Source organism: Scyliorhinus torazame, chromosome 15 (genome assembly GCF_047496885.1).
Source record: "Scyliorhinus torazame isolate Kashiwa2021f chromosome 15, sScyTor2.1, whole genome shotgun sequence".
Classification (NCBI taxonomy): domain Eukaryota; kingdom Metazoa; phylum Chordata; class Chondrichthyes; order Carcharhiniformes; family Scyliorhinidae; genus Scyliorhinus; species Scyliorhinus torazame.
Window position 1 is genome coordinate 209,423,375 of NC_092721.1, and position 14,342 is coordinate 209,437,716.

General features: G+C 55.0%; 1 protein-coding gene across 3 annotated transcripts in view; it reads left to right on the plus strand.

Moving 5' to 3' along the window:
• Positions 1-14,342, plus strand: part of fhip1b (FHF complex subunit HOOK interacting protein 1B) — a 276,462-nt gene that overhangs the window by 37,898 nt on the left and 224,222 nt on the right. The window contains exon 1 of one of the 3 annotated variants that reach the window (XM_072477541.1): positions 4,297-4,418. The exons of the other annotated variants lie outside the window; for them this stretch is intronic. The gene's annotated coding sequence lies outside the window, so the exon portion shown is untranslated. Of the gene's footprint in view, positions 1-4,296; positions 4,419-14,342 lie in introns of those variants that run through there. 3 annotated transcript variants of the gene reach the window in all.

Sequence of the window (14,342 nt, forward strand, 5' to 3'; positions counted from 1 at the left end):
TTACTCTGTACCTAACCCCGTGCTGTACCTGTCCTGGGAGTGTTTGATGGGGACAGTGTGGAGGAGCTTTACTCTGTATCTAACCCCGTGCTGTACCTGTCCTGGGAGTGTTTGATGGGGACAGTGTAGAGGGAGCTTTACTCTGTATCTAACCCCGTGCTGTACCTGTCCTGGGAGTGTTTGATGGGGACAGTGTAGAAGGAGCTTTACTCTGTATCTAACCCCGTGCTGTACCTGTCCTGGGAGTGTTTGATGGGGACAGTGTAGAGGGAGCTTTACTCTGTATCTAACCCCGTGCTGTACCTGTCCTGGGAGTGTTTGATGGGGACAGTGTAGAGGGAGCTTTACTCTGTATCTAACCCCGTGCTGTACCTGGCCTGGGAGTGTTTGATGGGGACAGTGTAGAGGGAGCTTTACTCTGTATCTAACCCCGTGCTGTGCCTGTCCTGGGAGTGTTTGATGGGGACAGTGTAGAGGGAGCTTTACTCTGTATCTAACCCCGTGCTGTACCTGTCCTGGGAGTGTTTGATGCGGACAGTGTAGAGGGAGCTTTACTCTGTATCTAACCCCGTGCTGTACCTGTCCTGGGAGTGTTTGATGGGGACAGTGTAGAGGGAGCTTTACTCTCTATCTAACCCCGTGCTGTACCTGTCCTGGGAGTGTTTGATGCGGACAGTGTAGAGGGAGCTTTACTCTGTATCTAACCCCGTGCTGTACCTGTCCTGGGAGTGTTTGATGGGGACAGTGTAGAGGGAGCTTTACTCTGTATCTAACCCCGTGCTGTACCTGTCCTGGGAGTGTTTGATGCGGACAGTGTAGAGGGAGCTTTACTCTGTATCTAACCCCGTGCTGTACCTGTCCTGGGAGTGTTTGATGGGGACAGTGTAGAGGGAGCTTTACTCTGTATCTAACCCCGTGCTGTACCTGTCCTGGGAGTGTTTGATGCGGACACTGTAGAGGGAGCTTTACTCTGTATCTAACCCCGTGCTGTACCTGTCCTGGGAGTGTTTGATGGGGACAGTGTAGAGGGAGCTTTACTCTGTATCTAACCCCGTGCTGTACCTGTCCTGGGAGTGTTTGATGTGGACAGTGTAGAGAGAGCTTTACTCTGTACCTAACCCCGTGCTGTACCTGTCCTGGGAGTGTTTGATGGGGACAGTGTGGAGGAGCTTTACTCTGTATCTAACCCCGTGCTGTACCTGTCCTGGGAGTGTTTGATGGGGACAGTGTAGAGGGAGCTTTACTCTGTATCTAACCCCGTGCTGTACCTGTCCTGGGAGTGTTTGATGTGGACAGTGTAGAGAGAGCTTTACTCTGTATCTAACTCCGTGCTGTACCTGTCCTGGGAGTGTTTGATGGGGACAGTGTAGAGGGAGCTTTACTCTGTATCTAACCCCGTGCTGTACCTGTCCTGGGAGTGTTTGATGGGGACAGTGTAGAGAGAGCTTTACTCTGTATCTAACCCCGTGCTGTACCTGTCCTGGGAGTGTTTGATGGGGACAGTGTAGAGGGAGCTTTACTCTGTACCTAACCCCGTGCTGTACCTGTCCTGGGAGTGTTTGATGGGGACAGTGTAGAGGGAGCTTTACTCTGTATCTAACCCCGTGCAGTACCTGTCCTGGGAGTGTTTGATGGGGACAGTGTAGAGGGAGCTTTACTCTGTATCTAACCCCGTGCTGGACCTGTCCTGGGAGTGTTCGATGGGGACAGTGTAGAGGGAGCTTTACTCTGCATCTAACCCCGTGCTGTACCTGTCCTGGGAGTGTTTGATGCGGACAGTGTAGAGGGAGCTTTACTCTGTATCTAACCCCGTGCTGTACCTGCCTGGGAGTGTTTGATGGGGACAGTGTAGAGGGAGCTTTACTCTGGTATCTAACCCCGTGCTGTACCTGTCCTGGGAGTGTTTGATGTGGACAGTGTAGAGAGAGCTTTACTCTGTACCTAACCCCGTGCTGTACCTGTCCTGGGAGTGTTTGATGGGGACAGTGTGGAGGAGCTTTACTCTGTATCTAACCCCGTGCTGTACCTGTCCTGGGAGTGTTTGATGGGGACAGTGTAGAGGGAGCTTTACTCTGTATCTAACCCCGTGCTGTACCTGTCCTGGGAGTGTTTGATGGGGACAGTGTAGAAGGAGCTTTACTCTGTATCTAACCCCGTGCTGTACCTGTCCTGGGAGTGTTTGATGGGGACAGTGTAGAGGGAGCTTTACTCTGTATCTAACCCCGTGCTGTACCTGTCCTGGGAGTGTTTGATGGGGACAGTGTAGAGGGAGCTTTACTCTGTATCTAACCCCGTGCTGTACCTGGCCTGGGAGTGTTTGATGGGGACAGTGTAGAGGGAGCTTTACTCTGTATCTAACCCCGTGCTGTGCCTGTCCTGGGAGTGTTTGATGGGGACAGTGTCGAGGGAGCTTTACTCTGTATCTAACCCCGTGCTGTACCTGTCCTGGGAGTGTTTGATGCGGACAGTGTAGAGGGAGCTTTACTCTGTATCTAACCCCGTGCTGTACCTGTCCTGGGAGTGTTTGATGGGGACAGTGTAGAGGGAGCTTTACTCTCTATCTAACCCCGTGCTGTACCTGTCCTGGGAGTGTTTGATGCGGACAGTGTAGAGGGAGCTTTACTCTGTATCTAACCCCGTGCTGTACCTGTCCTGGGAGTGTTTGATGGGGACAGTGTAGAGGGAGCTTTACTCTGTATCTAACCCCGTGCTGTACCTGTCCTGGGAGTGTTTGATGTGGACAGTGTAGAGAGAGCTTTACTCTGTACCTAACCCCGTGCTGTACCTGTCCTGGGAGTGTTTGATGGGGACAGTGTGGAGGAGCTTTACTCTGTATCTAACCCCGTGCTGTACCTGTCCTGGGAGTGTTTGATGGGGACAGTGTTGAGGGAGCTTTACTCTGTATCTAACCCCGTGCTGTACCTGTCCTGGGAGTGTTTGATGTGGACAGTGTAGAGGGAGCTTTACTCTGTATCTAACTCCGTGCTGTACCTGTCCTGGGAGTGTTTGATGGGGACAGTGTAGAGGGAGCTTTACTCTGTATCTAACCCCGTGCTGTACCTGTCCTGGGAGTGTTTGATGGGGACAGTGTAGAGGGAGCTTCACTCTGTATCTAACCCCGTGCTGTACCTGTCCTGGGAGTGTTTGATGGGGGCACTGTAGAGGGAGCTTTACTCTGTATTTAACCCCGTGCTGTACCTGTCCTGGGAGTGTTTGATGGGGACAGTGTAGAGGGAGCTTTACTCTGTATCTAACTCCGTGCTGTACCTGTCCTGGGAGTGTTTGATGGGGACAGTGTAGAGGGAGCTTTACTCTGTATCTAACCCCGTGCTGTACCTGTCCTGGGAGTGTTTGATGGGGACAGTGTAGAGAGAGCTTTACTCTGTATCTAACCCCGTGCTGTACCTGTCCTGGGAGTGTTTGATGGGGACAGTGTAGAGGGAGCTTTACTCTGTATCTAACCCCGTGCTGTACCTGTCCTGGGGGTGTTTGATGGGGACAGTGTAGAGGGAGCTTTACTCTGTATCTAACCCCGTGCTGTACCTGTCCTGGGAGTGTTTGATGGGGACAGTGTAGAGGGAGCTTTACTCTGTATCTAACCCCGTGCTGTACCTGTCCTGGGAGTGTTTGATGGGGACAGTGTAGAGGGAGCTTTACTCTGTATCTAACCCTGTGCTGTACCTGTCCTGGGAGTGTTTGATGGGGACAGTGTAGAGGGAGCTTTACTCTGTATCTAACCCCGTGCTGTACCTGTCCTGGGAGTGTTTGATGGGGACAGTGTAGAGGGAGCTTTACTCTGTATCTAACCCTGTGCTGTACCTGTCCTGGGAGTGTTTGATGGGGACAGTGTAGAGGGAACTTTACTCTGTATCTAACCCCGTGCTGTACCTGTCCTGGGAGTGTTTGATGGGGACAGTGTAGAGGGAGCATTACTCTGTATCTAACCCCGTGCTGTACCTGTCCTGGGAGTGTTTGATGGGGACAGTGTAGAGGGAACTTTACTCTGTATCTCACCCCGTGCTGTACCTGTCCTGGGAGTGTTTGATGGGGTCAGTGTAGAGGGAGCTTTACTCGGTATCTAACCCCGTGCTGTACCTGTCCTGGGAGTGTTTGATGGGGTCAGTGTAGAGGGAGCTTTACTCGGTATCTAACCCCGTGCTGTACCTGTCCTGGGAGTGTTTGATGCTGGCACTGAAGCTCTTTCATCAAAAGCATTCCCTCCCTTACCTCAGGGAGCAAAGTCTTGTGACCGGAGGGAGTGGACTTTGATTGTGTGCTATCTGATGAAGGAAGTCATATAAATTACTGATATTTTGCTGGGTAATTGAACAGGTGAGGACTATATGGAGCTTCCTGATTAACTGCTGCAATTTGGAACGAATCTGCTGGGGCACCTTGTTACTGGGCCTATTTTCAAGGTGAGTCTGGTTTCTGTTCCACGCAGACTTCTGTGTTACGGCAGGCACAGAATTTAGTGATCTACTGGCAGGATTGCAAATGTGTGAATCAGCAGAGGGAGATTGTTTGTTCAGGTGGAGTCTGGAATCTGTTTCACTGACAGACAGATCCCCTCAGCATTTTCCACTCTTTCTAGAGCTACATTCTTTTGGCATTTCATCGTCGGGGGTGGGGGTGGGGGTCCCTGCGGTGGTCCCTGCGGTGGTCCCTCCCTCCCACCCAGCTTCAGTCTGTTCAGTGGCCAATTAATGACGTCTTCCCACCTCCAGGTAAACGTGCAGCCAACACAACTGGTAAACTTGTGCTGGAGAGGGGCAGGGGCCTCAATTCGCACAAATCTGCACAATCGAGGGCATGGCGGCAGGGGGAGGGGAGAGGGGGGGGGCACTGCTCCCTATGCCTAACCCCACGATGCCCTCTCCCCACGACCACCCACCGTTTGCCCTCATTGCTCCCCCCCCCCCCTTCCAACAGCACGAACCGTTTGCTCAGTGGCTCTCGGATGCTGGGATTGTGGAGTGTTGGGTGGGAGTATGGCCGTGCTGCTGTTGGTGGTGGTCGTGGTGTTGTCCCGGTAACAGCCACGGCATCTTCTATGATCCCTGTCCTGCCGAGTGCCAGCATTGGCAGCCTCTGATTGGTGGGTGGGACTTGATCTTCCGGGATCCTGAGTCACACCTGCCAGTCCACTTTTAACCTGATGGAGTCTTCAGTTAGCGACAAGACTTCCACCGGGAGCGGTCATTCCACACACTGCGTTCTCCTCAGCCCCACTGAGGAGACCCTAACCCTAATCCTCAGCCCCACTGAGGAGACCCTAACCCTAATCCTCAGCCCCACTGAGGAGACCCTAACCCTAATCCTCAGCCCCACTGAGGAGACCCTAACCCTAATCCTCAGCCCCACTGAGGAGACCCTAACCCTAATCCTCAGCCCCACTGAGGAGACCCTAACCCTAATCCTCAGCCCCACTGAGGAGAATGCTGTTGGGCACGATTTAAATGGGAACAAAGTCCCGTAGCGAGCGCGTTTAGCCGCGTGTTTCCCGCTGCTTGCAGAGCAGACAGTCACAAGGCTAGAAAATGTGACTCACGTTGCTGCCGAGGTTACACAGAGCCCCTTCACGTAGCCAGAACTCCTCAGTGTAGCGGGAGATCAGGGGACCATTTTTAAATGGCGTCCCGGTCTCCGGGGCCCCCAAAGCAACGCCTGTCCCCCCGCCCCCAACACACCATGCAGGAGAGTCCACTGCCCCTCATCCCCCCCCAACACCCACACAGAGCACCCCCAGCCCAATCACACCAGGTGGAAGCAGTGCCAGGGGGCAGTGATGGGGGTAAGGAGTTCCGATCAGGGTACCTGTTTGAGATGGCGGCCCGATCTCTGTGGAACAGCCTCGCCCAATCGGGCCCCGCCTGCCAGAGTGATGGCATAAACTCTACCCACTCATTTCCTTCGCTCCGACAGCCTCGAGTTCTGGAATGTAAACTGATGGTAGCATGGTAGCCTTGTGGTTAGCACAATTGATTCACAGCTCCAGGGTCCCAGGTTCGATTCCGGCTTGGGTCGCTGTCTGTGCGGAGTCTGCATGTTCTCCCCGTGTCTACGTGGGTTTCCTCCGGGTGCTCCGGTATCCTCCCACAGTCCAAAGTTGTGCAGGTTAGGTGGATTGGCCACGCTAAATTGCCCTTAGTGTCCAAAATTGCCCTTAGTGTTAGAATCATAGAAGTTTACAGCATGGAAACAGGCCCTTCGGCCCAACCAGTCCATGCCGCCCAGTTTTTACCATTAAGCTAGTCCCAGTTGCCCGCACTTGGCCCATAACCCTCTATACCCATCTTACCCATGTAACTATCTAAATGCTTTTTAAAAGACACAATTGTACCCGCCTCTACTACTACCTCTGGCAGCACATTCCAGACACTCACTACCCTCTGAGTGAAGAAATTGCCCCTCTGGGCCCTTCTGAATCGCTCCCCTCTCACCTTAAACCTATGCCCTCTAGTTTTAGACTCCCCTACCTTTGGGAAAAGATGTTGACTATCTACCTTATCTATGCCCCTCATTATTTTATAGACCTCTATAAGATCACCCCTAAGCCTCCTACGCTCCAGGGAAAAAAGTCCCAGTCTATCCAGCCTCTCCTTATAACTTGAACCATCAAGTCCCGGTAACATCCTAGTAAATCTTTTCTGCACTCTTTCTAGTTTAATAATATCCTTTCTATAATAGGGTGACCAGTACTGCACACAGTATTCCAAGTGTGGCCGTACCAATGTCCTGTACAACTTCAACAAGACGTTCCAACTCCTGTATTCAATGTTCTGCCCAATGAAACCAAGCATGCCGAATGCCTTCTTCACCACCCTGTCCACCTGCGACTCCACCTTCAAGGAGCTATGAACCTGTACTCCTAGATCTCTTTGTTCTATAACTCTCCCCAACGCCATACCATTAACTGAGTAGGTCCTGGCCTGATTCGATCTGCCAAAATGCATCACCTCACATTTATCAAAATTAAACTCCATCTGCCATTCGTCAGCCCACTGGCCTAATTGATCAAGATCCCGTTGCAATCCTAGATAACCTTCTTCACTATCCACTGTGCCACCAATCTTGGTGTCATCTGCAAACTTACTAACCATGCCTCCTAAATTCTCATCCAAATCATTAATATAAATCACAAATAACAGTGGACCCAGCACCGATCCCTGAGGCACACCACTGGTCACAGGCCTCCAGTTTGAAAAACAACCCTCTACAACCACCCTCTGTCTTCTGTCGTCCAGCCAATTTTGAATCCAATTGGCAACCTCACCCTGGATCCCGTGAGCTTTAACCTTCTGCAACAACCTACCATGCGGTACCTTGTCAAAGGCTTTGCTAAAGTCCATGTAGACAACGTCTACTGCACTGCCCTCATCTACCTTCTTGGTCACCCCCTCAAAAAACTCAATCAAATTTGTGAGACATGATTTTCCACACACAAAGCCATGCTGACTGCCCCGAATCAGTCCTTGCCTCTCTAAATGCTTGTAGATCCTGTCTCTCAGAATACCTTCTAGCAATTTACCTACTACAGACGTTAGGCTCACCGGTCTGTAGTTCCCAGGCTTTTCCCTGCTGCCCTTCTTAAACAAGGGCACAACATTCGCCACTCTCCAATCTTCAGGCACCTCACCTGTGGCTGCCGATGATTCAAATATCTCTGTTAGGGGACCCGCAATTTCCTCCCTAGCCTCCCACAACATCCTGGGATACATTTCATCAGGTCCCGGGGATTTATCTACCTTGATGCGCTTTAAGACTTCCAGCACCTCCTCCTCTGTAATATGCACACTTCTCAAGACATCACTATTTATTTCCCTTAGTTTCCTAACATCCATGTTGGGTGGGGTTCATGGGTTATGGGGAGTAGGTGGGATTACTGGGTTATGGGGATTAGGTGGGGGTGTTGACCTTGGGTAGGGTGCTCTTTCCAAGAGTCGGTGCAGACTCGATGGGCCGAATGGCCTCCTTCTGTACTGTAAATTCTATGATCTATGTGTGCGAGCTGGAAATGTCTCTCTTGGGGGGGAAGGCGGGATCAGGGGTATTGGACTTGATGATCAGAATGAATGGTGGAGAAGGATGGAGGGGCCGAATGGTCTCCTCCTGCTTCTATTTTCAATGTTTCTCTGTGACATGCGGTTTTCATTCTGAGCCTGACACTTTGGAAAAAGTATGGTGAGATTCCGCCTCATGAAACAATCCGTGTGTGTCCCTCAAATCTCTGCATAATTATCGAGACCTCCATCAGGCCCCCTCTGCAACCTTCTCTTTTCAAGAACAAGGAACCCACCCTTATTAATCTTTCCTGAAAGGCGGAATTGCTCAGATCTGTTATCATCCTTGTGAATCTATGTTGTAATCTGCAGACCTCTCTGTTCTGACCAAAACACAATCAGCGGAATTCTCCGCACATCCGGGGGCTAGGTGGACGGCGGAGGGGTTGGCACCACTCCCGCCGGCGGCGAAGGGGCTGCGCGAGTTCGCGCATGCGCAGACCGGCCGACGTATTTTGCCGCATGTGCGGGGGAGTTTACTTCTCCGCGCCGGACATGGCGGAGCAGGAGCCGGCACAGGCCCGCTCGCATATCGGTGGGCCCCGATCGCGGGCCGGACCACGAAACGGGATTCCCCCCCCTCCCCCCCCCCCGCCTCCCCGCACACCTACCTGCCAGGTCCCGCCAAGTAGGACAATGCGCAACCCACGCCGGCGGGACTGGCCAAAAAACGGACGGCCGCTCAGCCCATCGGGGCCCGGAGAATTGCCGGGAGTGCCGCTCCCAACAGCCCCTACTGGCGTGGCGTGAACTCTACCCCCGCCCGACAGCCGGCGCCGGAGAATACGGCAGCTGGCGTCGGGGCGGGATTCGCGCCGCCACCCGCGGATTCTCAGACCCGCCGGGGGGTCGGAGTTTCCCGCCTAATACCTCGAGGATTGTGAGAGGGGCAGTGGCGGAGTGGTATTGTCACTGGACTTGTAATCCAGGCACCCAGGGGAATGCTCTGGGAACCCCGGTTCCAATCCCACCAATGGAAGATGTCAAAATTTCAATTCAATAAAAATCTGGAATTAATTTCTAATAACGCGAAGAGGACGCTACTGTAGGATGGAAGATGCACCTTTCTGGGTGGAATGGGGAGAGAGTTGTTCAACTTTCAACAGCAGGTGGTACCTGGGTGCCCAGGGGTGAGTTCAGTCGGTCAGGGCCCTATTGACACCGCATGGTGCCAGCTCACTGCGGTGGAATTTGTCTGTTAGCCAGAAGCTGGTCCTGTGATAGACCAGCATCAAACTGTGGGCACTATGAGCAGTCTGATTGGATGTTATGCCAGCAGGAGGGATCCAGCGAGAGGGATCCAGCAGGAGGGATCCAGCGAGAGGGATCCAGAGAGATCCAGCGGGAGGGATCCAGCGAGAGGGATCCAGCAGGAGGGATCCAGCGAGAGGGATCCAGAGAGATCCAGCGGGAGGGATCCAGAGAGATCTAGTGGGAGGGATCCAACGAGAGGGATCCAGAGAGATCCAGCGGGAGGGATCCAGCTAGATGGACCCAGAGAGATCCAGCTGGAGGGACCCAGCGAGAGGGATCCAGAGAGATCCAGCGGGAGGGATCCAGCGGGAGGGACCCAGCGGGAGGGACCCAGCGAGAGGGATCCAGAGAGATCCAGCAAGAGGGATCCAGCGGTAGGGACCCAGTGAGAGGGATCCAGAGAGATCCAGCGGGAGGGATCCAGCGGGAGGGACGCAGCGGGAGGGACCCAGAGGGAGGGATACAGGATGGCCGCTGGGTCTATGTCGGTTTGTCACAGGCGCTCATGTCATGATGCCAGAGAATTTGATATTCTCTCCTGTGAGTCTGACTGCTCCACTCACTGTACACAGTTACACAGTGGCTGTGCGCACGGGAGTTTTACTTGGGTCTGATGTGGTCAGTGGGGAAGTGTCTGGTGTGGTCAGTGGGGAACAGTCTGGTGTGGTCAGTGGGGAAGGGTCTGGGGTGGTCCGTGGGGAAGGGACTGTGGTGGTCAGTGGGGAACAGTCTGGGATGGTCAGTGGGGAAGGGTCTGGGGTGGTCAGTGGGGAAGGGACTGTGATGGTCAGTGGGGAACAGTCTGGTGTGGTCAGTGGGGAAGGGTCTGGGATGGTCAGTGGGGAAGGGTCTGTAGTGGTCAGTGGGGAACGGTCTGGGATGGTCAGTGGGGAAGGGTTTGTGGTGGTCAGTGGGGAACGGTCTGGGATGGTCAGTGGAGAAGGGTCTGTGGTGGTCAGTGGGGAACGGTCTGGGATGGTCAGTGGGGAAGAGTCTGGGACGGTCAGTGGGGAAGGGTCTGGGGTGATCAGTGGGGAAGGGTCTGGGATGGTAATTGAAGAAGGGTCTCGAGTGGTCAGTGGGGAAGCGTCTCAGACGGTCATTGTTGAAGGGTCTGGGATGGTCATTGGGGAAGGGTCTGGGTAGGTCATTGGGGAAGGGTCTGGGGTGGACAGTGGAGAAGGGTCCGGGATGGTCATTGGGGAAGGGTCTGGGTAGGTCATTGGGTAAGGGTCTGGGGTGGACAGTGGAGAAGGGTCTGGGATGGTCATTGGGGAAGGGTACGGGATAGTCATTGGGGAAGGGTCTGGGATGGTCAGTGGGGAAGGGTCTGGGATGGTCAGTGGGGAAAGGTCTGGGATGGTCTGTGGGGAAGGGTCTGGGATGGTCAGTGGAGAGAGGTCTGGGATGGTCAGTGGGGAAGGGTCTGGGATGGTCATTGGGGAAGGGTCTGGGATGGTCAGTGGGGAAGGGTCTGGGATGGTCAGTGGGGAAGGGTCTGGGATGGTCAGTGGGGAAGGGTCTGGGATGGTCAGTGGAGAGAGGTCTGGGATGGTCAGTGGGGAAGGGTCTGGGATGGTCAGTGGGGAGGGTCTGGGATGGTCAGTGGGGAAGGGTCTGGGATGGTCAGTGGGGAAGGGTCTGGGGTGGACAGTGGGGAAGGGTCTGGGACGGTCATTGGGGAAGGGTCTGGGATAGTCTGTGGGGAAGGGTCTGGGATGGTCAGTGGGGAAGGGTCTGTGATGGTCAGTGGGGAAGGGTCTGGGATGGTGAGTGGGGAGGGTCTGGGATGGTGAGTGGGGCAGGGTCTGGGATGGTCATTGGGGAAGGGTCTGGGATGGTGAGTGGGGCAGGGTCTGGGATGGTCATTGGGGAAGGGTCTGGGATGGTGAGTGGGGAAGGGTCTGGGATGGTCATTGGGGAAGGGTCTGGGATGGTAATTCGGAAGGGTCTGGGATGGTGAGTGGGGAGGGTCTGGGATGGTCATTGGGGAAGGGTCTGGGATGGTCAGAGGGGAAGGGTCTGGGATGGTCAGTGGAGAAGGGTCTGGGATAGTTTATCTCCGGGTTTAAGCGTTGCGATCTACTGGCTGCAAGTCGCCTGTCGAGACAGCAAGCGAGCAGTTAGACAGTGAGAGAGGTTGGAATCTGCAACAACGGCAAGCGCCGATTGGTTTCTGATCTAACCGGCCCGCTCCCATTGGCGAGATCCACATACCGTTGTGGCGGGACACCAATAATCGCCGATTATGACCAGATTCCATCCCATTAAAGGGGAGGACCTCCGATCGAATGGCCTTCGGGATATAACCGCCTGCTCAGCGAGTGGATAACTCACCATCCCAGACTCTTCCCCAATGACCATCCCAGACCCTTCCGAATTACCATCCCAGACCCTTCCCCAATGACCATCCCAGACCCTTCCCCACTCACCATCCCAGACCCTTCCCCAATGACCATCCCAGACCCTGCCCCACTCACCATCCCAGACCCTTCCCCACTCACCATCCCAGACCGTTCCCCAATGACCATCCCAGACTGTTCCCCACTGATCATTCCAGACCCTTCCCCACTGACCATCCCAGACCATTCCCCACTGAAAATCCCAGACCCTTCACCAATGACCATTCCAGACCCTTCCCCAATGACCAACCCAAACCCTTCCCCAATGACCATCCCAGACCTCTCTCATCTGACCATCCCAGACCCTTCCCTACTGACCAATCCAGACACTTCCCCACTGACCATCCCAGACCCTGCCCCACTGACCATCCCAGACCCTTCCCCACTGACCATTCCAGACCCTTCCCCACTGAAAATCCCAGACCCTTCCCCAATGACCATTCCAGACCCTTCCCCAATGACTGTCAGAGACCCTTCCCCAATGACCATCCCAGACCCTTCCCCAATGACCATCCCAGACCCTTCCCCAATGACCATCCCAGACCCTTCCCCAATGACCATCCCAGACTCTTCCCCAATGATCATCCCAGACCCTTCTCCAATGACCATCCCTGACCCTTCTCCACTGACCATCCAAGACCCTTCCCCAATGACCACCCCAGACCCTCCCCACTCACCATCCCAGACCCTTCCCCAATGACCATCCCAGACCCTCCCCACTCACCATCCCAGACCCTTCCCCACTGACCATCCCAGACCCTTCCCCACTGACAATCCCAGACCCTTCCCCACTGACCATCCCAGACCCTTCCCCACTGACCATCCCAGACCCTTCCCCACTGACCATCCCAGACCCTTCTCCACTGACCATTCTAGACCCTTCCCCACTGATCTTCCCAGACCCTTCCCTACTGACCATTCCAGTCCTTTCCCCACTGACCATCCCAGACCCTTCTCCCACTGATGGTCCCAGACCCTTCTCCCACTGACCATCCCAGACCCTTCCCCACTGACCATCCCAGACCCTTCCACACTGACCATCCCAGTCCCTTCCCCACTGACCATCCCAGAACCTTCTCCCACTGACGGTCCCCGACCCTTCTCCACTGACCATCCCAGACCCTTCTCCACTGACCATCCCAGACCCTTCTCCATTGACCGTCCCAGACCTTTCCCCACTGACCATCCCAGACCCTTCTCCACTGACCATCCCAGATCCTTCTCCACTGACCATCCCAGACCCTTCTCCACTGACCACCCCAGACCCTCCCCACTCACCATCCCAGACCCTTCCCCAATGACCATCCCAGACCCTCCCCACTCACCATCCCAGACCCTTCCCCACTGACCATCCCAGACCCTTCCCCACTGACAATCCCAGACCCTTCCCCACTGACCATCCCAGACCCTTCCCCACTGACCATCCCAGACCCTTCCCCACTGACCATTCCAGACCCTTCTCCACTGACCATTCTAGACCCTTCCCCACTGATCTTCCCAGACCCTTCCCTACTGACCATTCCAGTCCTTTCCCCACTGACCATCCCAGACCCTTCTCCCACTGATGGTCCCAGACCCTTCTCCCACTGACCATCCCAGACCCTTCCCCACTGACCATCCCAGACCCTTCCCCACTGACCATCCCAGTCCCTTCCCCACTGACCATCCCAGAACCTTCTCCCACTGACGGTCCCCAACCCTTCTCCACTGACCATCCCAGACCCTTCTCCACTGACCATCCCAGACCCTTCTCCATTGACCGTCCCAGACCCTTCCCCACTGACCATCCCAGACCCTTCTCCACTGACCATCCCAGATCCTTCCCCACTGACCATCCCAGTCCCTTCCCCAATGACCATCCCAGACCCCTCCCCACTGACCATCCCAGACCCTTCTCCAGTGATCATCCCAGACCCTTGCCTAATGACCGCCCCAGACCCTCCCCACTCACCATCCCAGACCCTTCCCCAATGACCATCCAGACCCTCCCCACTCACCATCCCAGACCCTTCCCCACTGACCATCCCAGACCCTTCCCCACTGACCATCCCAAACCCTTCCCCACTGACCATCCCAGACCCTTCCCCACTGACCGTCCCAGGCCCTTCCCCACTGACCATCCCAGACCCTTCCCCACTGACCATCCCAGGCCCTTCTCCACTGACCATCCCAGACCCTTCCCCACTGACCATCCCAGACCCTTCCCCACTGACCATCCCAGACCCTTCCCTACTGACCATCCCAGTCCCTTCCCCACTGACCATCCCAGACCCTTCTCCCACTGACGGTCCCAGACCCTTCTCCCACTGACCATCCCAGTCCCTTCCCCACTGACCATCCCAGACCCTTCTCCCACTGACGGTCCCAGACCCTTCTCCACTGACCATCCCAGACCCTTCTCCACTGACCATCCCAGACCCTTCTCCATTGACCGTCCCAGACCCTTCCCCACTGACCATCCCAGACCCTCCCCACTCACCATCCCAGATCCTTCCCCAATGACCATCCCAGACCCTTCCCCACTGACCATCCCAGACCCTTCCCCACTGACCATCCCAGACCCTTCTCCAATGACCATCCCAGACCCTTCCCCACTGACCATCCCAGACCCTTCCCCACTGAC